Raw genomic sequence first — 26,489 nt, 5'->3', positions numbered from 1 at the left:
CAATGGAGGAAAACTGGGCTGGGCTCTCTTTGCCCGGTTTTCCTCCATTGTGCGAATAGCCTCAGTGTCAGCAAGTACACAACTCTGTGGAGAAAGCTTTCATTCTCTTTTACCCCTTCCATCTATTGACTGTTTCAGACAAATTCCTAATACTTCTGGGTTAAAGATTTTCCCAGAGAATGGTTGAGTTGATATTTAACCTGGTATTACATCATGCTGAAATTGATATGGAAAGGAAAAAATAACTTGTTCGTTTTCTGGAGGCAGCCTCTGTTATTCAGATCTTCTTTTCTGAGGTAACTGAATAGCCTCACTTTGTGTGGTTCCTAATTACATAAGTTTACACTTTTAAAAATAGTAGCTTTGCTAACCACACTAATGAGAAGAAATGCATTACTGCATTTAGCAGGCTTCCAGTCTATGCACGGAAAACTCCTTTCTGCACTGAAATCAGTAAATGCTTATCGAAAGTTGCTACCAAAGAATCAAATGAGGACATGCACACACTCAAAAACTGTGTTCTACCTGGATTTGGGAGCTGAGTGTGCTTCCTGGATAGCTTTCCGTCCTACCTTGCTTCCACACAATCAGTTCTACCCAGGTTTTTCTCTTATCTTGCTTCCACACAACTGAAAATTGGGAGTACACACAGCTCCCAAACCCGGGTAGAACACAGTTTTTGAGTGTGTATGACCTCCATGGGGCTATTCACATGGCCGTGAGGGTGGGTGGGGTGGAGGCAGAGAGGAGAGCTGGTTTGTGGCAGCCAGCATGAATTGTCCCCTTTGCTAAGTAGGTTCTGCCCTGGTTGCATTTGAATGGGAGACTGTAAGATATTCCCCTTAGGGGATGGGGCTGCTCTGGGAAGAGCATCTGCATGCTTGCATGCAGAAGGTTCCAAGTTCCCTCCCTGGGATCTCCAAGAGAGGACTGAAAGAGATTCCTGCCTGCAACCTTGGAGAAGCCGCTGCCAGTCTGTATAGACAAATACTGAGCTAGATGGACCAATGGTCTGACTCAGTATATATGGCAGCTGCCTATGTTCCTAACCTACCATTCCCCGGATGGTCACTCTTTGTCCCTGCTGCATGCAAGCCACATGCCCACATGACCTGTGCTGCTGGGAGCAGCACAGATAAGTTTTTGTACTGTTCCCAGCAGTGTGGATGAACAGTGGCCAGGACTCATTTCCCCAGCCTCCAGATATCCCACAAGGCACCATGCAACCAGTGCCGTGGCTTGGAGGATTCCCCTGTCAGACTGGCGCTCTAGGTGCCCATCTCTGAGGCAGCTGGGTTAAGGGAGCACTTACTCCCTTAACCTTGGCTAAGAGCTGGGCTTGGGAGTGGAGTTAGGCTGGGCGGAAGTTCTGGGATCCGTGCAGATTCCAGCACTCCACACGAGCAGCCTAGCCCATGGAGCTTAGGCTCTCTGTCTCACTTATGAAGCCTGACTAGCAAGTAACTTGAAATACAAGATATTTTAATAACAGAAATAACAACCCCATCTTTCATATATAAGCAAATAATTGGTTTGTACTATCCTTAGTCATCTGTGGTATGGACTTCCCTCACACACCTAGAGAGCAAGGATTTACCCAGAAAGACCTTTTAAAAGATCCATCCAGATAGTGTAACACTGCATAGGGCAACTACGTATACAAGTTGAAAACAAATTTGAGAAGCACAAAGCGATCAGCAGTTTTCCATCATTCTGCAGTACAGGCTAGTCCCTTATGCAATTCTTGGTGTACTACTTTGTTTATCTGTTCCTTTTTTCCCCCTCCTCCCTTAGGGACAGTCCAAATATGCATATACATCACAATTTTTAATCACTTGAGTTTTCAACCCACAGCTGAATGAATGAACTGACTCCATTGGAAAGCACTGTGCTGTGAGATGATACAAAGTTATTCCTGTGGTGTTTGATCTATGATGACTGAGTCACATATACATTCAGGTCACCATTTGAATCTGCAGTCGTTAAGAGGTAAACATGAATATTTAAACCATCCCTTAAATGTAACATTAGGAATGGAAATAGGCCTCTTGGATCAAATGGGAGGGGCATTGTGTGTGGGTGGATGGTAACCAGTCCATCAAGACCCAGAGCCATGGTGACTGAGGCTATGTTGCTTAGGAGCAGGAAAACAAGTGTAATAAATAACTTACACTTTTCTCACTTCTCTAAAGCCCCAAGGAACTATTGGAGGATGGGGAATCCAGAGAACTCAGTGGGATACCCAGCTGTCTGGGTGGCATGACCGACAATTTGGGGGCTCTGCACGTGTTTGCACATGTGCGTGTGCATGTGCAGAGGCCTCAAATCGCCTGCTCTGTGTCATTTGTGAGCAAGCCGGGCTTGAGTGTGGCGCTCCTTCACTGCCATCCTCCAGTGCCCGGCCTCACCTCCTATAATGGTTTAGCTGGTAGGCAGAGCCTCTGCCGCTACACAGCAGCATTTTCAAAGGTTGAAAAAAAGAGATTTAAATTTCCCTCCAAGATGCTGCTCCCTAAGATTTGCCACTGTAGGTGGCTGCCTATACTGCCTATGCAGTAATCTGCCATTTCACGCAAGTGCACAGGGCATTCTGGGGGGACCTCCGACACTGGGAGGCTTGCTGCAGCCTCCTGGTCGGGGGTCTACTCACGAGTCTCCGCGGTGTCTCCCAATCTTGGAAAAGGGGTTAACAGAGCACTCACTCCGCTAACATCATTTAAGGGGAGGGGTACTTTGGGAGGTTTGCTGCCAGGAGCTGCACAGCTCCCATTGCCCTTAGCCCACTTTGGGGAGGTTGTGTGAATAGCCTCAATACCTCCCTGATGGATTTCCTAAATAAACCACTTTATTTGGAACTTTAACTCCATGTCTCCGGACAGTATCAGTTAGCAGTGCTCCCTTACCTGGGCACGTCTATGGTTGCTGGAGCAGATAAAGAAATCCCCCCTCCTGAGCTCTCTAACACTGAGGACAGAGTTGCTCTTTACAGTAGTAGCCTGAACAACTGTGATTGTGTTTTCCACAAAGGTGAATAGATGTATCCTTCATACAATGTCTAGCTGGACAAGACCCTTAATCTTTTATCTGGGAAGCCATGAAATGTAAAGGATACAACTGAAAGAAATTATTGCACCCAGTGAGTTTCTTTCCTGAATGCATCTGTGCCAGACAAGACAACAGGTTTATAATCTTGCTGAAATTGGCTAACGCCCATGATAACAAGAAGGACACGCTGAATTCAGGAATGTTATTTCCTTGATCCGAAGAATTTTTATGACAGGACTCCTTAGTCATACCAAACTACCAAGTGCTTATCCCACTGAGTCATCTCACTTAAATTAATGAATTCAATTTAAAGAAAATTAGCATGGGTGTGAGTATGTGTTTGGAGATAGGATCTAATTCCTAATAGTTAAGGTGATCAAAGCTACAGTCTAATAACAAAAATTCATTTTCCTTTGTTGGTGTTTTTGCAGTCTTATTTAACAAATAAGATAGAAGTGGGATGAAAAAGAGCTGGGATGAACTATTATTTATATACCTTGAATGTTTATCTGATTATCAGGGAATGAATCTTTTCTCACCATCCAGTTGCTTTCTGGGAGAGAACAAATTGTCACTCTTTTCTCTCCTCATGTCAGAATATTATTGTACTGTAAGAATTATTTCTGAATAAATATCCTCAGTCTGCCAAATGATGCACTGCCTGAAACTCATCATCATCAGGAGCAGATCCACTGGCTGGTAAGGGCTGCAGGCAGCATCCTATTTCAGAAGGGTCCCAGCTAGTGGATTTATTTCTGCTACTGCTACTATGAATATTTACATACCATTTTTTCAGTGAAGGTCCTCAAAGCAGTTTACAGAGAAAACATAACTTTAGGCCTCTTCACAGAACAATGTGTGGGGTGGGTTCGAGGGCTAGAGAGCTCCTACCCCAGCAGCAGCACATGATCAGACCCTCTGTTTGGGTCAGCAGACTGAGGAGAGACACAATCAAGCCTGGCAAAGCATCCTTTGTTGATATATTGAGCTGCAAGCATGAGAAGTCCTCCCAAGGTCTTGCAGGGTCTACCAAGTTCTGCTCCCTGATTAGCCAGGAAGGAACAGGATATGGGCCCAGCCCTGCTGAAATGAATCTAGCTACACGATCATAAAGTTTGCTTTGCAGGGTGTCACACCCATGGATGGCAGCCCTTGAAGCCACAGCTCTCCATTGATTCAATTTCTGCTGGGTCCTGGTGACTGGGTAGGAAAGGTTTAAAGCAAGGTACAGAAGCTGGACTACCCTGCTTTGAGCAACCTGGGCTGGAGGGATTTGTGTAGTTTCTCACAATCATGCAAAACAAGGTCACCCAGCTCTTTCCCTGATTTTAATGGTTATGTAAACAGGCCTAATGTGTGTGATAAAATTGTGACACAACTTAATTCCACTGCCTGCTTTCATACTCGGATCCAGGCCTAAAACTAATGAAATCAAAATGATGAAAATAATTATTTCACTCATTTTAGGCCCTGCCTCAGATGATGAAGCTATTCACACATATGTGCAAAACTGAGCTAAGGAAGCTCAGCCCAGTTTTGCACATGCGTGTGTGGGCCCAATCCTGGCGGCACCGTGGTGGCAAACCAGCCTACAGAACCTCCCTCTAAAATGAGGTTAGGAGAGCAAGGGCTGTATGTGCTCTCAATTTTTTGTTGTGTGGAAGCAAGGTAAGAGGAAAACCTGGGAAGAAGTGATTGTGTGGAATCAAGGTAGGAAGAAAAGCTACCCAGGTTTTCCTCCTCCCTTGCTTCCATGCAACCAAAAATTGGGAGCACACACAGCTCCGAAGCCAGGGTAGAAGAAAGTTTTTGATTGTGTGGATGACCTCCATGAGGCGGGTCTCACATCAAGGAGACCCGCCTCAAGAGGGTTAGCGGGGAAAGTGGGCTTAGCCCGCTCTGCCCACACACGAGCAGTCAGTCTGCTCCGGGTGATTGAACTGGAGGGCATGCTGAAGAGACCCCCGAGCCGGGAGGCTGCTTTTGAGCATCCCGGTCGGGGGTCTACGCGTGAGTTGCTGCGGCATGGAGTTGCGCCACAGCAACAGATGATTAGAAAAACTGGGTTTGCAGAGCGCTTGCTCCGCAAACCCAGTCTACGGGCAGGGCTACTTAAGCGGGTGACCCGCTGAAGAACCACCGGACTGGCAGCCGAGCCCGGTGGTTCTCACAATGGGAGAAAACTGGGCTAGCCTCCGCTAGCCCAATTTTCTCCCATCGTGTGAATAGCCTCCATGTCTCCTCATGCATCTCTCCAGTAATGCCTAGTAAAATAAACACATGATGTGATGTTATTGTGCTCAGGTTTCCTTTTCCCCACTCCAGTTCATGGGCTGCTGCTTCTAGGGGGGCAGGGAAAGACTGAACACAATGACATCCCCATGTCTCACATTTATTTTCTGGGAGATACATGGTGGAAAACATGTGGTGATGACAGCCACGTGTCCTTTATAACATCTGTTTAAGCCCTAAGAGAGGCCCTTTTCCTTATGTAACCTATTAAAAATAGTCAAATGTTTCTGAGTAGAACTGATTTATCAAAGGCACTTAGTGACCGCTGCACAATGGCTGTCATTGCTGTAATTGAATTACTGTACCACTGTATTGTTCCATGCCCATGGCTCTGTATGGCATTACAGTGTGCAAGTGAGTATTGTATTCCTGTCACTTGTGATATGTTGCATCAAAAGTACTTTCTTTCAGCCACTGCTTGCATCCGTTTCCTGACTCACTGGCAGAGGCTTGACAATGAGAACAAAAGAAGATCATGTTCAGAGACACAGAGAGTTTTATTCTTGGTAAAATTCTTTTATTCTGACATGGACCCAACTTTAAAAGGAGTGTTGGTGTGGGCATGGCAGTATTGTTACATTAAGGATAATGAATAAAGCCAAAGTGTTAGTCCAGGGCTCATGCTGTAATCTGAAAAGAGATTTTACTAATTATCACATCTATTGAATTTATAGAAGACAGTTGGGGTGCATTTGAGCCTTGTTTGCTTGTTTGTTTCTGGACAACCAGAAATTTGCTTTATTATTTGTGCCTGGTATTTGGTGCACAGTTAGAGGGATATTAAAACCAAACTTCCCAAATCTGGTCTTGGTAAAGTGTTGGATAATTTTCATTCCATAGGAACATAGGAAACTGCCATATAGTGGACCGGGTCTCACGATCAGTGAGACCCAGTTTGGGGCAGTGAATGGGGACAGAGCCCTGGGAAGCTGGATCGGCTGCCCACACGATTGCTGGCTCCATGACAAAGCCAGTGGGGGCTGGGGGGAGCGGGGGCCAATTGCCCCCCGCAATCTCCAGCATGCCCTGCGCAAGCGTGCAGGGCATGCTGGCAGGACCCCTGGAGCCAGGAGACAGCTTTTTGCCTCCCAGCTCCGGGGGTCTCCTCATGAGTAGCCGCTGCATGGAGCCACACCGCAGCTACTCACGATCCAATAGCCCAGGTTTGCGGAGAGCTTGCTAAGGGCTATTCGGGCTAAGGGGCAGGCTACTTGAGAGGATTAGCCACTCAAGAACCTTCTCCAAGGTTGCAGGCAGGAATCTCTCTCAGCCCTATCTTGGAGAAGCCAGAGAGGGAACTTAGAACGTAGATGCTGCTTCCAGAGTGGTTCATCCTCTGAGGGGAATATCTCACAGTGCTCACACTTCTAGTCTCCCATGCATATGTAACCAGGGCAGACCCTGCTTAGCTAAGCTAAGGGGATAGGTCATGCTTGCTACCACAAGACCATGCTCATTTATGTGATGTTTGCCCACTTATTGTAGTTTACTGAAGCATATGATGATCTTATACACCACCATTTCATTGATATACAATTATAGGTGAATTTAGTTTGCTTAACACCACATTATAGTTTTGAAATTGGATGATGAACCACATTGTTCTTGAAAAACAGTCTTTATGAATTACTAGCTATATTTCACCCACCACTAAAAAGGTTGCAAGAGAGTGAGAAAGTTCACATAATCGGGAGGAGGGGGAACCGGTGAGTAGGGATGTGCACAGAACCGGCAGGGGCCGATTTGAAGGCGGGGGGGACACCTTTAAGGGCGGGAGAGGGTGCACTCCCCCCCCAGCCACATTTCCCCCACCGGCACTCTTTTAAAAACTGGTCAGACGGGGTGGCAGCGTACCTCCCTGCCTCCCCGTTCCCTCCTTGGTCCAAAAATCCAGAAGTACCTCACATGCATGCATGCATCACACTCAATAAGCATCCCCAGACTGCGAACCTGATCCTTCAGGGTAATGCAACCCTATCTAGAACAGACTGAACATCATTCATCCAGGCAGAGGAACCACTGACCAACAATACTTCCATCTTGTCTGGATTGAGTCTCAACTTGTTCACCCTCATCCAGTCCATTACTGCATCCAGGCACTGATTCAGGACAGTCACCACCTCACCTGTGTCTGATGAAAAGGAGAGATACAACTAAGTGTCATCCACATACTGATGACACCTCAGGACAACTCTCCAGATGACCTCTCCCAGCAGTTTAATGTAGATGTTAAACAGCATATGGGGAAGAATGGAACCTTGTGGAACCCCATAGCATAACTGCCAAGGGATTGAGCAGTAGTCCCCCAGCACCACCTTTTGGAAATGGGCCTCAAGGTAGGAGCTGAACCACCTCCAAGCTGTGCTTCCCACACCCAACTCGGACAGCCTATCTAAACGGATACCATGGTCAATGGTACTGAAAGCTGCTGAGAGGTCCAAGATAATTAACAGGGTTGCACTCCCCCATCTCTCCGTCTGCAGAGGTCATCCCATAGGGTGACCAAAGCAGTTTCTGTTCCAACGTCGGGCCTAAAGCCTGATTGAAAAGGATCTAGATATTCTGTTTCCTCCAAGCGTGTCTGGAGCTGGTCAGCCACTACATGCTCAAGCACCTTGCCCAGGAAGGGAATATTGGCCACAGGCCTATAATTGTTTGCATCTTCAGGGTTCAGATGGGGTTTCTTTAGGAGTGGTCAAATTAGAAGCTTCCTTCAATGGAGCTTGGACTAGGGGTGTGCACAGAACTGGGAAGCCCGGTTCAGTTAGAATAGAACTAGACTTGAACTGAACCGGGTCCAGTTTGGTTCCATGCATGTAGAGCTGGGCCCCAGTTTGGTTTGAGGCTGAACTGGTTCAGGCCTGGGTGGTGGTGGTGTGTGTATGTGTGTTTCTAGATGTGAATTTTTTAAAAACTTGCCACCCAGTCTGGCGGCCTCCGGGTGCCAGGGGGTGCAGCTGCGGCCACTGTGGTGGTCTCCAAAGGTCCCTGTTCCTCCCACCAGCCTGTAAATGAGCCAAGCCAGCCCTAAAAAGACTTGGGGGAGGTCGGCGGGAGGAGTGGGGACTGTTGGAACCCCCCCATACCCACAGCCACAGCAGCAACCCCAGGACGCCTCCAGACTGGGCGGTAAGTTTAAATTCCCCCCCATCTAGAACCCCCAAGTCGGTCCGGGGTGTTCGGCTCAAAATTGAGCCAAACGGAACTGGGCTTAGTTTGGCTCTGGGGTGAGCCATCGAACAGACTCAGTTTGATGGTGAACTGGCACTACCTCGAGCCGATTCGCACATCCCTAGCTGGGACCACTCCCTCTCTCAAAGAGGTGTTTAAAACCTGCTGGACCCTGCTAAACATTTCCTCCCTACTAGATTTAATAAGCCATGAAGGACAAGGGTCAAGCATGGAAGTGGTCAGCCAAACTCGACTAAACATCTTGTCCACATCCTCGCAAAATGAAATGCAGGGTGTCTGAATGAAATGCAGAGCATATTAGAATGCTGCCAAGTGTTATTTTTTCAGGAGGTCATAATAAAATATACAACATTATGACAGACTCTCACAAAATACAACAAACACACTGTTACCAAGCTTGCTCAGAACTGTGTCTCTTATACACATGTGCCCCTGTTTGCATGCCTGTAGCTAGGGAACCTTATTCAATTCCAGGGGAATTACTGAGGCAGGGATGTAGCAAGGTTGGAGGGGGCCCTGGGACAAGAAGCAAAGGTGGGCCCTTGGCCTCCTCACCTTCTCCTCCTTCCCATATCTTTGCTGCAGAAGAACTGTAGGGACATGGTGAAAAACAAAACATGCCCTCTCAGCATGACCTTTCTCTTGCTCCTATGAAAATAATAGCACACATTCCCCTCACAAAGACATTCACACACACACACAGAGAGAGAGACTTACTTACTTGTGTGCATGCACTCTTTTGGCTCAGAAACATTTTTTAACATGTATACCTACTACAATAACATATATATCCATACAACATCAACGGTGAAGAGCAAAGTGTAAGTTCTTACCCAGCTGCCAGACCTCCCTCCCTCAAGGGCCCAAGGACATTTGTCCCACCCCCACACCCCTTATTCAATTATAGCTATGCCCATGGTTGGATGATTTATTTGGATGCTAGGGGAACTCTTTTCCTTCTGAAGGAAACTCTTACTAAACAGTAAAGAGGCCAGGATTCTTATATACACTTATGTGAATAAACACACTTCATTGAGAGTATAACTGCTTTATAGCTGCTTCGCTCATACACACAAAAAAACCTTATGTGAATTTAAAGGTTTATTCAACAATTCCATTTTCTCCTTCTCTTCCCCCTCCTTCCCACTGCCCCACACTCTCTACAGGATCGCCCTTGGGACAAACAAACTACAAAATATAACTGGATAGGATACAGAGCATCCCTCTCTCTGGTAACAACCAAAAATTGAGTTGATTTTAAATCTAGTGACTAAGTCTTGAAATCTTTTAGGTGGTCTACTGTCATGCACACTTCTCCTAAGTATTGGGTTCTCTGGCCCAGGAGCTGTTTGTTCTTCTGGAACCAAGGACTGTCCATCACTTCCATAAGCCTCATATGTGGAGTCAAAACTGGAGGGAAGATCAATTTCCCCTTCAGTTCCCCTCTTGAGATCAGACTCCCTTCCCTCTTGTCCATAGTATGCATGCTGGAAAGTCTCTAACTGTTCCATTTCTTTCCATCATCCAATAGGACAGAACCACCTAGGATTGTGATTATTTATTTTGGTCCAGAATATTGGGAACATCCCTTTCTCTCTTTATAAGGCAGCTCTATCCAAGCAAAGTCCCTGACCTGAAGTTTCACTGTGTCGCACCCCGTTTCTGATCCACATACAATTTATATTTTGTTGCTTCTCCCTTGCCTGATCATGAATCTCTGCATCCACAGGGTGAGATGGTACAGGAAAGCCCTATCAGTTGTTGCCATTGGGTAAGGTGGTAGCTTTGCATCCTCTCAGTAGTTCAAATGGTGATTTTCTGTAGTAGAATGATGAGTAGCTCAATAAGCAAATAGAGTTTCATGGATTGCCTCTCTCCAGGGTTGTTGTTGCATAGCAGCCAGTTGTAAACTTTCACTAATCTGTTAATTCTTTCAACTAAATACTGGATGCTTACTCGAGGATAGTGCAAGGAAAGAGTTTTGTGTTTTATCCCATGGTTATGCAAATATTTCTCCATTTCAAATGAGGTAAGCTGTGTCCCATTGTTACTAGTTCTTTAGGAAGAACTTCCCTCTCAAAAAATGCAGCCATGAAGTGGATCACCTTGTTTGTAGTAATGCTGTCAGCAAATGAAACTTCAAGCCACCTGGAATAGTAATTCACCATCACTATAACAAATCTTTGTTTTGTGGGTTGGTTATCAAAAGGCCCCATTATATCCAGAGCAAGTTTTTCCCAGGGATCATCGGGATATTCTACTGGGGTCAAGGGCTTCTGTGATTTGTCCAATACAACACAAGCCATACAGTGCCTGATTACATTTTCAGTGTCTGCCCATAACTGGCCACTGAACACTTTCTCTGATTCACCTTTTAGTGAATTACGTGCCCAGGTGACCTTGATGGGCAATTTTGATCACTTTTGCTTGTAAGAAGGTTGGTACCACCAACAATCTGTCCTCAGCACCAGCTCATTGAGAAGGGAAAACACACTTGCTACGTGCAATGGTTGAAGATATTCAAGTACCTTGTTTTTGCATGACCATCCATTAGTTGTGTAAAGTTTAAGTTTGGTAAGCACTTGATCAGCACTGAGGGCTACTTTCCATTCAGAAGACATGATCACTCCATGAGTGGATTAAGCTATTTGTGCAATTACAACTCCTTCATCCTTGTCTTCTGGGATCTCTTGGCCTGGAAGTGGAAGTTGAGATAAGCAATCTGCAGTTGTATTCTGAAAACCTGGAAGATATTCCACCTGTAAATCAAAACCCACAAGTCTGGTGATCCATTTGCCTATTCTTGGGGTTGCATGACTTGATTGCTGAGTAGTAAATAAAGCAGATAGGGGTTCATGGTTTGACCATAAAGTGAATTTTCTGCCCAACAAGTAAGTCCTGAAGTGCTTCACCACACAGAAACATGCTAGAGCTTATTTTTCAATGACAGAATACATCTTCTCTGAAGCAATAAGCACTCTAGAAGCAAAGACAATTGTAACTTCTCTGTCTCCATTTTGCTGGGTCAAGACAGCACCCAAACCATATTCAGAAACATCAGTGGTTGCAACTAGGGTTGCGCATTTTGTATTTTTTGTTTCAATTTGTACCAAATCTGAATCAACCCCATTTTGTATTTTGTCCAAAATTAAGCCTTCCGAATCACCCCAGTTTTGTTTTGTATCCGAATTAATCTGAATCCAAATTAATTCAGATTAAAAAATGAGTCACATGGTCAAAAGAGTGGGTGGGGGTTATAATGCCCAATGAGTGGAAGCTACCACAAAAATTTCAAAGGAATTGGGCAAACTGCTGATTTTTGGTGAATTTTTGAAGTTTGCACATCTTTCAGATTCTCCCCATAGGATATGATGAAGGTTTCAGGGAAAGTATAGCTTCATGCGGGGGGAGGGGGGGAGGGTGGCCCAGAATGGAGTGTGGTTGATGGTAGTGCCCAGTTGGTACAAGGAAGCTAGCACAATTTTTTCAGAGGAATTTGGCAAAAGGCTGATTTTTAAAGAATTAATGAAGTTACGTGTCTTTCAGATTTTCCTCGTAGGGTATAATGGAGGTTTCTGCAGTCCCATAACTCCACTTGAGGGGCACTGGGGTAGCCCAGAGCAAGCGGTGATGTAGTGCACATAGGGTGCCAACCACCCACATGGGTTGCCAACCCATGAAGTACAGGGTTTTGTTGTTCTAGAGGTGTTCTGAGAGTAAATTCTCAAGTAGCATATGAGAGTGGATTCATGGTTTTTCATTAAAAATCTCATTTGCTACCAGAGAATCTAAACTCAACATCTCAGAAACAACAAAGCCCTGTACCCTTGGGGGGGGGTTAGCAATCCAGGGGCGTGGTTGGCACTCTCTGTGCACTACACCACCACTCGCTTTGGGCCATCCCAGTGCCCTCCAGGTGGAGTTATGGGGCTGCTGAAATCTCCATTATTCCCTATAGGGAATAATCTGAAAGACACATTAAAAATTCCTCAAATTGTTACCCCCCCCTCAAAAATTCCTAAGAAACCAGCCCTTTGCTCTGTTTGGAATCTGGGTGCACCACCCTTGGGGCACTGCCACCCAACCCACTGTTTTGCCCCTGAAACCCCACATAAACAAGCTGAGTGAAGAGAATGATGAACAACAACAACACTTAATTTTTGGCACAGTTACTTGAGAATTTTGCAGCAGGTGGGAGCTTGTCCTTGTGGCACCAGCACAGCAGCACAACCCATTTGTAGATTCAAGCAATCTTTCAATAAAAACACTCCCTCCCCATGGAACAGTGACCACAGGTCATTTGAGATAGCAGGATAGATCAATGAACTGCCTTGGTACTATGGAACAGCTTCAAATGTCTTTAACTGAAGTGGAGTGAGCCATAGCCCAAATAAATCAGCCTACTGTTCAAAATTGTTGAGATTTATCATCACTGCATTAAAGAAAGTGCAAAACCATGGATCATGGTTACAAGAAAGAGAGAAGCAACTAAGATTCCTGGGGATGTCAATAGATTGACAGGGGTATTTCCCACCCCCTGCAATGTGCAATGGCAAAAGTTGTGAACCACTGGCTTAGACATCATGTCCCACCAAATTACATTGTGGCCTAAATTACATTAGGCTGCTCAACTTGGGCAACAAAACCTAGACACCACTATAACTCATAAAAATCAGAAGAAAAACAAAATAACTCTTCAAAAGACCCCTGAATAAGTTAAGAGATTCTTTCTAAACCTTTGGAAAGAAAAATCTGTGTAATTTCAGAACTTTCCTAACCAGCTTCTCGAAAAGCTTCTCCACACAATTTATACCATGGCTTTTAGCAAGAGCTTTGGAATAGCATTGAGCTCCCAAAGATATTTGGGTATTTCTGTCTCAAAATGTTGTCTTACAAATCCCTTTACAAGGGCAGTTTGCGTTTCAATTACACTGAATACAACACATACTTAACTAAACCATTCAATAGCTTTTTGCATATCTTATCTTCTGCTAATCACTCTGTGCCTCAGCTGGAGTGGAGAGAATCAGAGAAGTCAGAGAACTTCAATGCTTTTCCAAAGAACAAAGCATTCTGTCTGAAACACAGTCATTTTGATTTGGAAACAAAAATCTCTGTTTTTTAATTCTTGATTTTGTTTTGGTTACAAAACCTCCGAAATTGCCATTTTCGGGCACAAAACGTTTCGTACCCAAATCGAAATGCACAAGCCTAGTTGCAACAGTGTGCCTGTTGGTGTCAAAAGAAGTGAGAGCAGGGTTTTCAGCAATGGCCGATTTGATAGTCTGAAAACTAGTAGGGTGCATCCCAGTTAAATGCTACATCCTTTTTAAAAAGAAGATGCATTGGAGCAACATTTGATTTGAGGTAAATTGTTCAACAAATTTAGAGTAATACTCACAGAGGCTCTTCTCACATTTAGTGAGAAGAGCCTGGGGAGGGTTTGCAGGGAGAGTGGGCTTAGCCTGCTTCAGGTGGCCAAAGTGGCCACCCACACAACTGCCGGCTCCATTATGGATCCGGCAGGGGCTGGGAGGATCAGGGGCTGTGCGGCCCCTGGAAGCTCCAGCATGCCCTGCACGAGTGCGCAGGGCATGCCGGAGAGACCTTTGAGCCGGGAGGCTGCTTTTCAGCCTCCTGGTCGGGGGTCTACTCGTGAGTTGCCATGCCACGGAGCTGTGCCTCGGCAACTCATGATCAGGAAGCCCGGGTTAGCGGAGTGCTCGCTCCGCTAACCTGGGCTTAGGGGAGGGCTACTTAAGCGGGTGATCTGCTTAATAACCACCGGGTTCGCAGCTAAGCCTGGTGGTTCTCACGATGGGAGGAAATCGGGCTAGCCTCCGCTAGCCTGATTTCCTCCCATCGAGTGAAAAGCCTCACAGAGGCCTAAAAATGATAGAAATCCATCCTTGTTCTGTGGCTCTGGTATAGAGATAGTAGGTCCGTGTTGTTGAAGTTTTCTTAAGACTTCTGTCAGTTCAGCATCATACTCCTCAGTGGCTTGCCATTCACTAAAGTGTCATCCTTAAAGTAAGTGATGTCATCTGTAGCCCCCCAAATTGCATGAAACATTCATTGAAACACCAAAGCTGCAGAGGCTAATCCAAAGGGCAGTTTTTTGTACTGAAAAAGACCCTCTGGGATAATGAGGCTGTGTATTTGTGAGAACTCTTGAGTAGAGGAATATGATCATAGGCTGAAGACCATTCCAAATTTGTGAACACTGAGGCCTCTTTCAGAGTAAGTAGCATTTTACTGATATTGGGTAATGGATGACAATCCACTACCATGTTGGAAGTCACATCTCTTAAATCTATGCACATTCGAAGTGCACCATTTGACTTCCACACAAGAATAATGGGAGAGACACTTTCTGATGAATCAACAGGTTCTATTATTTCAGCATGCTGTAGTCTTAAGAGCTCCTCTCTAAGTGGTTAGTGCAATGCTATGGGTACATTCCTCACTTTGTGTTCTACCGGTATAGTTTTTGCTTTCATCTGAACTTTGTTTGAAATGTATGGCAGTGCCAGGAATATCAGCAAAAACAGCCGATAAATCACTAATCGTATCAGCATATGGATGCTCCATCATCTTTAATACAGGTTCTGTGCTTTTTGGCCCTGTCATGATCCTTAGATCTTTCTGATGTTTCCAGCCCTTGAGACTTTTTTTTGTGACACATACACTTTCCCTTCTGCAGTACATCCTTTGTATTCCAGGAAAGCAGTTAAGTATCCATTTCTGGCAATAGAAGAACCTCCATATCCCCATGGGTGGATGTCTGAAGGCTGCGAGAACAGATCTGATGTAGTGAGGAGTTGTAGATTAGATGAGAAATGATCATGTACAGAGAAATAGAATCAACCACATCCTCACTTCATGACCATTGAGTTTAACTTGACAATGAACTGGGTCTCATGATCAGTGAGACCTGGTTTGGGAAGGGAAGCGGGGAGAGCGGGCTAAGCCCATTCTCCCTGCACACAAGCAGGGTGGGAGCGGATCAGCCGCCCACATGATTGCCAGCTCCGTGACGGAGCCGGAGGGGGCTGAGGAGTTCGGCGGCCATGCAGCCCGAGACCCCCGGAGCCAGGAGGTGGCTTTTCGCCTCCCTTCTGGGGGTCTACTCTTGAGTAGCCACAGATACTCACAATAAGAAAAACGGGTTTGAACCCAATTTAAGGGGAGGGGTACTTAGGTGGGTTAACCGCTGGGAGGCAACCGGGCTCGGCTGCAAGCCCGGTGGCTCCCACGATCATCCGAAATCAGGCTAGGCTCCCCTAGCCAGATTTCAGCTGATCGTGGGAATAGCCTCTATGTGGAGAAGCAGGCTCTGCCTCAGTCACACTTAATTAAAACACTGTCAGGAAGCAGTTCAGCTGCCTCATCCTCATCATATGGTGAATCAGTTATGGAGTGGACAGCAGACTTAACAAAGGCATTTCTTGAACCTATGACTTCTCGTGCAGGACAGTGAGCAAAATTGGCTTTCTGGGCAATCTCCACATCAGTAGCATGGTAGCTCCTCCTTTCTTGTGCTGCCACTTTCTGGGGCAGTGCCATATGAAAAGATTGGGCTTGGAAGGATTTAGGCTGAACAGCCTTGATTTCAGGAGGTGGGTTTGGGGGTAACAAAGAGTGCAATTTGGCACAATGAAGAGCATTTTCCATCCTCTTAGCCATCTCTATAATTTTAACCAAGGTAAGTTGCCACTCCAAGTGCAGTTTTTCACACAGTTTGGATCAGTTTGTTTTCATAACAATCTGATCCTTGATCATTTCATCAGTAAAGTTGGCAAACTCACAGCTTACACTTCAGGCATGCAGTGTTGTGCCATACTGATCGATAGATTCATCAGGCACTTGGTATCTAGAACAGAACTTGTAATGTTCAGCAATCACATTCAAAGGAGGGTTGAAATGAGCATCTAAGGCTTGAAGAGCAGCTTCTTAAGAATTAGCATTCACTTCCAAGGTGGCAAGAACGGACAAATGATTATACTTTCTCTGGCCTTCAGGGCCCAGGCATTGAAGCAATACAGTCTTCTGCTTTGCTGGAGTGAAACCAGGTCTCTGTATGGTGAGGAAGTAATGGAAGAAATAGGACCTCAATTGTTTCCAGGGAAGCATAGGTTCTCCTAGGGTGGGCAAGAAAAAAGATGGTGGTGGGAACTGAGCCATGCTGCAGTGGGCACCCAGTGAACAACAGAGTCTAGGATTGATAAAGAAAAGGTACCTTCGGGCAGTGGCATAGCGAGCTTCCTGGCAGCCACGGGACAAAGTGCAGCCAGGGGGCTTCCTGTTTTTATATTGCATGTGCAAAGCGCCCTGTGCCCCAAGCCATGTCCCCTGCATCTGATGTCAGATACAAGGGGGCGGGGCAATTAGGGGCAGGCAGGCCAGTCTGCCACATTGGGGCTAGAGAGGCATATACACACCCCTGCCTCCTGAAAGAGATGGGCACCCTTACCCTTTGAAGAGCAGCACTCAACCTTAAATCACACATATGCACCCACCCTAGGCTGACCCGATGCAGTAGCCCCACCGCCTCCATCAGTAGCCCACCCCTGGAGGAGGAGCCCCACTGGAATGGCCCTTGAAACTGCTCCCCGGCCTATCCCAAGGCACCCATTTCCCCCGATGCCTGCTTCTCCCCCAGGCCCCTCTCATTGCCCTCCTGCGTGATCGCTGCAGGCTCCCGCTTCTGCCCTTCCCTCGCCTCTCTCTGGTCGTTCTCTTAGAGGCTGCTGAAGCTCCACACCACCAGGCCTTGGATGAGCAAGATGGCCTGCGCCATGACGATCACCAGTTTGTACTGGCGAGCCAACTTTTGCACCCAAACAATTGCCACCATCTTCATTCCAAGTGGCTGGGGGAAGGAGGGAGGGAAAGAAAGAGGGCAGTCGCAGTGAAGCTGAGAAACCTGTAGACTACAGGCATGAGCACGCACATCGTGGTAGGCCCCAGATACCCGCATGGAGGGGGAAGGGGAGGGATAGTGGCTTCCTGAGCCCCCTGTAAGTGAACTTGAACTACTTTCCATCCCGTGCACAAAGTGTGCACATGCCCCAGCTGCAGGGCCCCTGGAGGAAAGGGCAGTAGCAGGGCACACTCTGAGCCTGGAGAGCCTTGTGCAGCCCCCTGACCCTCTAGGCCAGGGGAAATTGTCCCCCCTTGTCCAATAGATGCTACGCCCTTGCCTTCAGAGGTTGTGTAGGTCAGGAAGCTGGAGAAACAATCAGCAGCATGCCAGTTTGGATCCCCACCTGCTGGTTGTATCCCCCCTGCTGCCCCCTGCCTGCCACTTCCACCTGACTCCCACCTGCCACAGTGGCCTGGCCACTGCTTGGTGCCACCTGACCTGCATACCTTTCTGGTGCCGCCTGAACCACCCACCTTTCCTCCACTGCCTGACCTGCCCACCTGTCTGCTTCCACCGGACCCACCCGCCTTTCTGCTACCACCTGACCCACTTGCCTTTCCACCTCTGCCTGACCTGTCCACCTTTCTGCTGCCACCTGACCCAGTGCTGCCAAGGTGAGCCTATACATGCTGCCTGTGTTTACTGCAGGGAATAGGTCAGCAGAGGAAAGGATGCCAAGCATCTGGGGATGTCATCAATTTGGAAGCACATCGATTGGTGTCATCCAGGCATCCATGCTTCTGCTGGCAGTGCTAGGCTCCACCTACTCCAGCTGCTTCCCCCCAAGTACCATACCCACTCATGCATAACCTTCAGTGGCACAGAATTTGGGTCCATGATTCCTTTTTTGGTATGCCTTGTGCTGCATTCAGTGAATGGGAGAATTGCTTTTTAAGAAATGTCTGCATCTCTGGGAGGTTTACAATGTAGTTTACAACTACTGTGTGCAGTCAGTTCTTCTGGTTCTGCCAAAGGGAATAATGGGAATTCAAACTGGCCCACTATGACTAGTGCCTAGGGACACCAAAACGGGTTGGGTGGTATGTCATGATGGGTGCTATCTACCACCCAACCCACCTGCAAAGCAATCAGGCAATTGGGCTATTTTTAATGGGTTTAAAACAACAACAACTCAGAGTCAATAGGTCAAGGGCTGACCTGCTGATGACCCTGAAAAAATAATTTAAAATAGCCCAATTGCCCGATTGTTTTGCAGGTCAGGTGGTAGATAGCACCCATTATGACATAACACCCAACCTGTTTTGACGTCCCTAGGCACTACCAATAGGGAATTATGGGCCAGTTTGAATTCAGATTATTTCCTATGGCAGAAACAATTTGAACCGGTTCAACCCTGGTTCGAATTCGAGCCAAACCAGTGGCTGGTTCAATAGAACTGGTACTTGTACAGGGGACCCAAGTTCGAGTCCAGTTTGAACTCAAACCGAACAGCAAAAACTAGTTTTGTGCACACCCCTAATCCAGATTTTCTTTTCAAATACATGCACATACAGTCATTCACACAAAAGTGTATACAAGTGTACAGACATTTGTGCACACATACAACAGAATGTCTGGAAAGCGCTAATGACTAAGAGTTATTTTTTATGGTCCATGTAAAGCATTTGTAACCACAGTGCATTCGTCCAAAATATGAACTAAATGTGCAGTTAATGCACTTGTGTCAGTGGTGAAGCTAACATATGATTCTCTTAGATATATGAAAAATTGTACATCTGTGTAGACTTGAAATCTCTACTGTCTTCTTCCATTCTTCATTTGGATAAATGCCTGGGATTTCAGACACACACAACCAGACTTACCAAACCAAATTGATCTCTCTGGTATAAAGCTGTTTGACCTTGTGTTAGTTGCATGATTAATCAGTTTGGAGCACAGGGACTACATTTTTCTTTTCTTTTCTTTTCTACAGAAATCCCATGGCAACAAACAGCTTCTTAAAGCTTCCTGTGCTGGGACGGGCTTGTAATATAGATGACTGTTCTCATTATATACTGTCATGTTGCCTTTTAGCTTTAGTTGGCTCATAAGAAGTATTCAGAATAGCAGACAGGGATGGCGGGGCGGGGGAGAAAATCGAGGGAGAAGGAAAAAAGAAAATGAGTTAGCTTTTGCTGTTTGTGTAATGGGAAATAGATTTTGGACTGGTTACAGTTTCATCATTAAAGCTGGATAGGGCTCAGTGGAATTTGGAAGTACCCAGTAGATCATCTAGTTCAAGGATGATCAGAATCAGATAAAGCAGGCACAGAAATGTCTTTCTCCTGAAAGTGTATTGTTGGCTTATTATTTCTCTCAGTTGTACTAAGCTTCATAAAACATCTCTTCTATTGAGCCACTATTTGTTCTTGCCAAATGGGCCAAATGAGTATTTTAGTACTATAGGAGATGACTAAGGGAACAATAATTTTACACTCTCAAACATATTATTTCTGTTACCAATTTGAGAATTATTATAGAGCCTAGGTCTAGCTTTGAAAGCTGCCAAATTATATGGTTAGTTCATTGCTTTTAAAAGTGTATCAAGCACAATATGCATTTATACAAATTACATGTCTTGTGTAGCATGAGGCATATGCTTTTGAAGTTTCAGGCTCAAGCGACACACAGTGGTCTGCCTAATTACATATAAAGTGAAATGGATGGGTGGGTGGGCACATTGTTTGCCTACATTTCAGAACAAACAAAGGGGCCGTAGCCTTCAGGTGCATCTCTGCCAGCTGGGCTCACTTCTGGTGGCAGAGCGAGCTGGCAGTGAAAGTGGCATTGGGAGGGATTCATTCTGGTTCAGGTCATCAAGGCTGCACAGACTCAGATGATTTGATTGCTGTATGGATGGACTTCATTTCATATATCAACAGTGTTGGATCATTCTTGTGATCACTATTCATTCACACCCAGGGGCGTAGCTAGGGGAAAGGGGGCCCATGTTCACCCCTCTCCCCAGCGGCCCCTCGGAGTGAGGGAGATAATGAAGAAAATAGGGAGGGGTGGAGCCGGAGTGTCCTCAGGAGCTGCTGGGCCCGGGTTCTTTGAAAGCCTCCACTCAATTATAGCTACACCCCTGTTCACATCAACTTCTGGAAGGAACTTCTGGGAAGTTTAGTGAGCATTATATGTTCTCTGGCCCTTGCATTTTTCCTATTTACCATCTTAAAATACTACCTCTAAACTTCCATACCTTAGCCTCTGGAAATGTTTGTGGAAATTAATTAAAAACATTAAACAACCACTAAGAAGTTTTAGGTTCCGATTCAGTTCTGGTACCTTGGAAAAGCCCTCTCTGAACTAGTTTTGGAATTCAGGTTTAGTTTGATTCCCTACTTTTAAGGGTAAGAGGTGAGGCCTTGACTCCATTTTCTGTGGTGCTGTCCAAGAACTCAGATGTTGACTGGGGCTATACTAAATTCAGTAATCCCTAAAACTTTGATTTATGATGGGAGTTAAATTGCTTATATTTCCACTCATGCTCTAAAAAGAATGGAAATTGCAAGTTAAGGTGCCCTTCTTAACTTCCATGTCATATAAGCTCTAAAGACATTGTACAGTCTGGTATATGATGATGGCTTTAGAAATGAGGCTCCAGGCACCCACACTTCACCTTGATCAGAGATATATCAGGCAGAAATTAATCTGGGGCAACTCTAGGAAGTGATTAGGGAACTGGCACCTGTTAAATATCTGCCTCGATATATCATCTATATCCAGCCCAATGTCCAACTGAAAGATCAAGGGAAAATGTGGGTGCATGGAGTCTCATTTCTAAAGCCATCACCATATACCAGACTGTACGTTACAGTGTATATGGTGCAGAAGATAAGATGAGCACTTAAACTTGTAATTTCCATTCTTTTTAGAGCGTACACACACATACACATAACGATGATCATTACAAAAACTAAATACATTACCAACTGCATTTAAAACTACAGATTCTCTTCCCAGAAAGAGTGAGAGAGTTACTTTAAGATGAGTGGTGTGTGTGTGTGTGTGTGTGTGTGTGTGTGTGTGTGTGTGTGTGAAGGTTTCAGAAATAAGAGAAAGGGATAGTTTTAGCCCTGAAGGAGCTGGGCAAGAGGCTATATCACCTGCCCTCACAAAGGTCCAACTTGGGCAGCTGCAGACTAGCATCGGTTCGGGGAGGTGAAATGGGGAGCAGGAGAGTTGAAGGAGTTTGTGGGGTTGCTCACGAGGAAGGTTCTAGCATGAGGCAAGCTGGATAGATCGACAGGGGGACCGATCTAAAACTAGGCACAATGTGCTGCCCCTCAGCATGAGGGCAGCAAATTGGCCAGGCAGGTAGTGATTTCAGCTCAGGTGGCCTCAATGGAGAGGGGCACACCAAGATGGTCTGCTGAAGTTCTTGTTGCAGTGGAGTCTCCAGAGCAAGGTCTGACAGAGCACAAGATGGAGTCCCCGGGAAGATAGAGAGGGTAGCACGCTTGTTGCGATGTTCTGCAGTTGGAGACTCGAGTGATAGACATGGGAGAGCACATTGGGTCATGGAGTCAGGGATACTTATATGCCAAAACAAAAACATGCCTTGGAGGCATGAATAGGGGAGTCCCCCTGAATAGGGGAGTCCAGACAGGCTTTTTCAGAATGCATTGTGTCTGATCATCCTTCCTGAGTAGGAAGCCGTGTGAATCACCTATTGTATGCAAGACTGATTATAATGAAAATCAGAGTGTACAGGTGCGCCAAAGAATATCCTGTGTTGCGACTGACTCTCCCAATAATTCTATCAAAAGTTTTGATGGGCACCTTTTCAAAGTTACGTCAGTGACTCATCCCTATTGTGAGGGAGTCTGCGGCTGCACTTGTCTTATCTGCCTTCCCTTCCTAGTCTAATTGCTTCATTATCATTAGCATCAGGTGTTATCTCTCTTGCAAGAGAATGAGGGGAATTTTAGAGATCATCCTAAGTCTAAAATGACTGTGGATGCCAGATAACTTGCAGTAGCTGAAGTTCTGGAGTCTGGAGTCTGCTTATCTGGGCCCCTACATAGGGAGAAGGTGTGTGAAGTGAATCCTCTTTGCAATTTGTATTACTTGCAGCCCAAATCTAGGGGCAACTAGTCCACTGCCAACTAAGCAATTTGTCCCCATGTATAACATAAACTGTATAACATTGTGGTGCAGCTCCTGAGCATAGCAAAAGTGCAATCTCCAAGCCTAGAGATGCAGCTGTAAACAGGGAGACTTCTGAGAGCCGGGCAGAATAAGCTCAGCTAGTAACAGTAGTTTGTAATGATGTCATCCACTCTAATTCAGGTGGCAGACGCATAAACATTTGAGGTGCCAGAGGGCTATTAGTGGACTGCCTAACCAATTTGAAACAAATTTGGTACAGCTGTAATGTGTGACACATAAGGACACCTCAGTGGGGTCGTTTGTGATGATGTCACCCACCCCAGTTCAATATCATGGATGCATGAATATTTGAGGTGCAAGTGGGCTAACTTGTGAACCGCCTAACCAACTGGAATCAAATTTGGTACAGTTGTAGGGTCACATAGGAATGGCTCAAGGGCCTAGTTTGTAATGATGGCACTCACCCTAATTCAAGATGGCACATGGATTAATGTTTGAGGTGCAAGTGGGCTAACTTATGGACCATCTAACTAATTTGAATGAAATTTGATACCAGTGTAGGGACACATAGGGATAGCTCAATGGCGTAGTTTGTGGTGATGTCATCCAGCACAATTCAAGATGGTATACGTGTTAACATTTAAGGCTGAAGTGGGCTAACTTGTGAGGATGGTTACATTTGTAATCTTAATTACAAATTAAGATTATAGTGAAAGGAAAGTAGGCAGAACAACTTGTTACCATATATAGTGACTAGGGATGTGCACGGACCACGGACGATCCGACACCAGGGGGAGGTGTCGCTTTAAGGGGGGGTTGTACTTACCCCTCCCGCTGCTCCCCCCCACGCTCCATTTTTAAGTAAAATCTTTGGGGCAGCAGCGTTCCTCCCTGCCACCCCTGCCCTCTTGTCGACTGCAAAACGTGGAAGTAATGTCCACACATGCGTGCGCCACTGACATCACACTTGCTGAGTGGCGCATGCGCATCAACGGCGTGCACATGTGTGGACATTACTTGCGCATTTTGCAGTCAACAAGGGGGCAGGGGCAGCAGGGAGGAATGCTGCCGCCCCAAAGATTTTACTTTAAAATGGAGCACCAGAGGGGGGAAAGCGGTGGGAAGGGTAAGTACAATGCCCCTGCCCTCAAAGCAACACCCCCCAGCATCAGACCGCTGGACCGGGCAACATGCGGACCGGTTCACAGGCCTCCAACATGGCCTGCGGACCGATTCATGCACATCCCTAATAGTGACTCATACTGTGCTTTATGAGCTCCATAGAGAACAAAAGCCCCCAATTATTAAAACACCCATTCTTTTAAGGGACGGAAACCTACATGAGTCCTTATATCTTCTTCTTTTCCTCCTTCCTTCACTCAGGATACACAAGCTTTGATGAGCAGCCCTCCCCCCACCTATCCAGGGCCTACTCTCTGGCTACAGTAGAGCTCTGTGGAGCTGATATGAGCTCTTCTGGCCTTGGCTCTTCTTCCTCTTTTAATAAAGTTGAAGCCTGTGTTAATTATACTTGTGTCTCTCTCTTTTCCTTCTGTCCAGAAAGTAGTATATTTTTAAAGTTGTGCACAAGTGACATAGCCTCTAAGCATAGAGAGAGTAGATTTCTTCCCTTTAAGCCTCAGGCCTCCACTTAATAGTTAATTGCTGATAGGATAATGGCTTACTCAATGTAGTCTCATTGAAATTAAAAAGACAGACATTCTTTAACTTGTTCTCTTAATTTCAGTAGGATTACTTTGAGTAATGTTCCTAATTATGTCAGTCACTGAGGCTATCCCCATGATCCATGGAAAGCAGGATAAGGAGCTTAGCCCGCTTTCCGTGGATCGTGGGAACCACCGGGCTTGTGGGTGAGCCCAGTGTTCCCAAGGCGGCTAGCCTGCCTAAAGCACCCTCCCCTTAAATGAGGTTAACAGAACGAGCGCTCCTTCAACCGCATTTTGTTGCTTGTGTGTCACCACAGCGTAGAGTGACACACGAGTAGACCTCTGGCCGGGAGACTGCAAGCAGTTTCTTGGGCTTGGGGGGTCTCTCCAGGATGCCCCACGTGCTCACGCAGGGCATCCTAGGATTTCCGGAGGCCTCATAGCCCCTGATTCTTGCAGCCCCCGCCAATTCCATGACAGAGCTGGCAGTCATGTGGGCAGCTGATCCGGCCACCCAGGGCTCTGCCGCTGATTGTGTGCAGGGAGAACAGGCTATGCTCACTCTCCCCGCAGACCACATTGAGGCGCTTCACAGCTATCGTGTGAAGTGCCTCACTATCTCAAGGTTGACTCAGCCTTCCATCCTTCCGAGGTCGGTAAAATGAGTACCCAGAATGTTGGGGGCAATATGCTAAAATCATTGTAAACCGCTTAGAGAGCTCCGGCTATAGAACGGTATATAAATGTAAGTGCTATTGCTATTGCTATCTCTTTCTTGATGTGTTCTTTATAAAGAAGGAAATGGTGGATTATTGGCATATTTGTTTTAAATATACTAAGAGATCTTATGCCTTGTGGGATGCTTTGGGATGCTGTGGCTATGTCAGATTCTTTGAGAACAATCTGTGTGCTGATAGGGGTGCTGGCGGTTTACCTTACAGAATTCTTAGCACTTAGCACTTACATTTATATACCACTCTATAGCTGGAAGCTCTCTAAGCGGTTTACAATGATTTAGCATATTGCCCCCAACATTTCTGGGTACTCTAACATTGTTTTCCACTCACATTTTTAAAATGACTTTCCATCATTCTCTCCTCCCTCAAGACAATTTTTCAGGGATTGTTTAACTGTTCCCTCATTATATGAAAGCAAGTCTCATTGAGTTTAATGGGTTTTACTTCCTTTTAGGTGTGCACATATAATTGCCGGTTCAGTTATCAAAATGCTGCTGGAAAAAGGCATGTGTACTCCAGCCCAGCATCCTCTTTGTCACAGTGCTCAGCTAAATTCTTCCCAGAAAGTTCCTGCTGCCTCAATGGACCAGGTGGAACTGTGTGAGAATCTCAGTTTGCCTACCAGCCTACCATTTTGCATGTCAGAATGAATCAGGGAGTGATACAACATCATGATGTACTGTCATCTCCTGGTGATGCTAGGAATAAAGGTGGTGTTGGCAGGCATCGGTCCCAATAAGGAAAACAGCCTCACCCTGCCACTGCATTAGGTAAGTGCCCCATCCCCCCTCTCAAAACTCAGCACATTTTCATGGGACCACCATAAACATGTCAAATCCCTTTCCCAATTTTGTCCCACTGAAAACACTGGTATAGCTTGCAGAAGGAAATTTGATAGCCCTAATCTAATTTGATATCTGGGGTGGTGGGGAGCACAGTAAATCTAAAATGATGGGTTGCATTGCCTAAAGATCATATTCCGCCATAACCAGAACTGTGTTGCCCTTGCCAGCTTTTACTATTTTTGATATGTTTCTGTTTTCATCTTAATTAGGTCTTTAGCTTGCCTATCATAATCTTGTACTGTGCTCAAAATAAAAAGGGAGGGGGGACACAAGCCCCTCATTTTGGGTATGGTAACATTTCATCACAAAGAGAATAAACAAATGAAAGTGATGTCATCAGTGCATAGGCTGACTACAACTAGATATAGCTGTGCATGCCAGCCAGCTCAAACAAGGCAGAGAACTCCACTTAACAGATGCTTCTGAGCACATGATTTATTTGCAAACCCATTCAAATTCCTCTTGGCTGAACAGAGGAAACATTGTGGTATTTTGTGGAGGGCGGGATTAGCTGTGGTATTTGATTTTTCATCTGCACCAGAAAATATTATTCAACGTTCTTAAATCTTGGTAAGAAAAGAGAGCAATGCAAAAGAATGTGTTTCTGGACACCATTACAGCACAAGGGTCAACCAACACAAACCAGCAATATTTATTTATATTGCTGCCA

General features: G+C 45.8%; 1 long non-coding RNA gene across 2 annotated transcripts in view; it reads left to right on the top strand.

Moving 5' to 3' along the window:
• The window catches only part of LOC128347268 (uncharacterized), a 28,345-nt gene extending 4,247 nt beyond the window's left edge, over positions 1-24,098 (top strand). The window contains exon 3 of one of the 2 annotated variants that reach the window (XR_008317471.1): positions 23,954-24,098. This is a non-coding gene — a long non-coding RNA (uncharacterized LOC128347268). Of the gene's footprint in view, positions 1-9,695; positions 9,759-23,953 lie in introns of those variants that run through there. The other variant, XR_008317470.1, reaches the window with a different exon arrangement.
• The last annotated feature ends 2,391 nt before the right edge of the window (positions 24,099-26,489 follow it).

The sequence above is a fragment of the Hemicordylus capensis genome, chromosome 2, assembly GCF_027244095.1.
Source record: "Hemicordylus capensis ecotype Gifberg chromosome 2, rHemCap1.1.pri, whole genome shotgun sequence".
NCBI classification, from domain to species: Eukaryota; Metazoa; Chordata; class Lepidosauria; order Squamata; family Cordylidae; genus Hemicordylus; species Hemicordylus capensis.
Note: the sequence above shows the minus strand (reverse complement) of the source record. Positions and strands in the feature narration are given on the sequence as shown.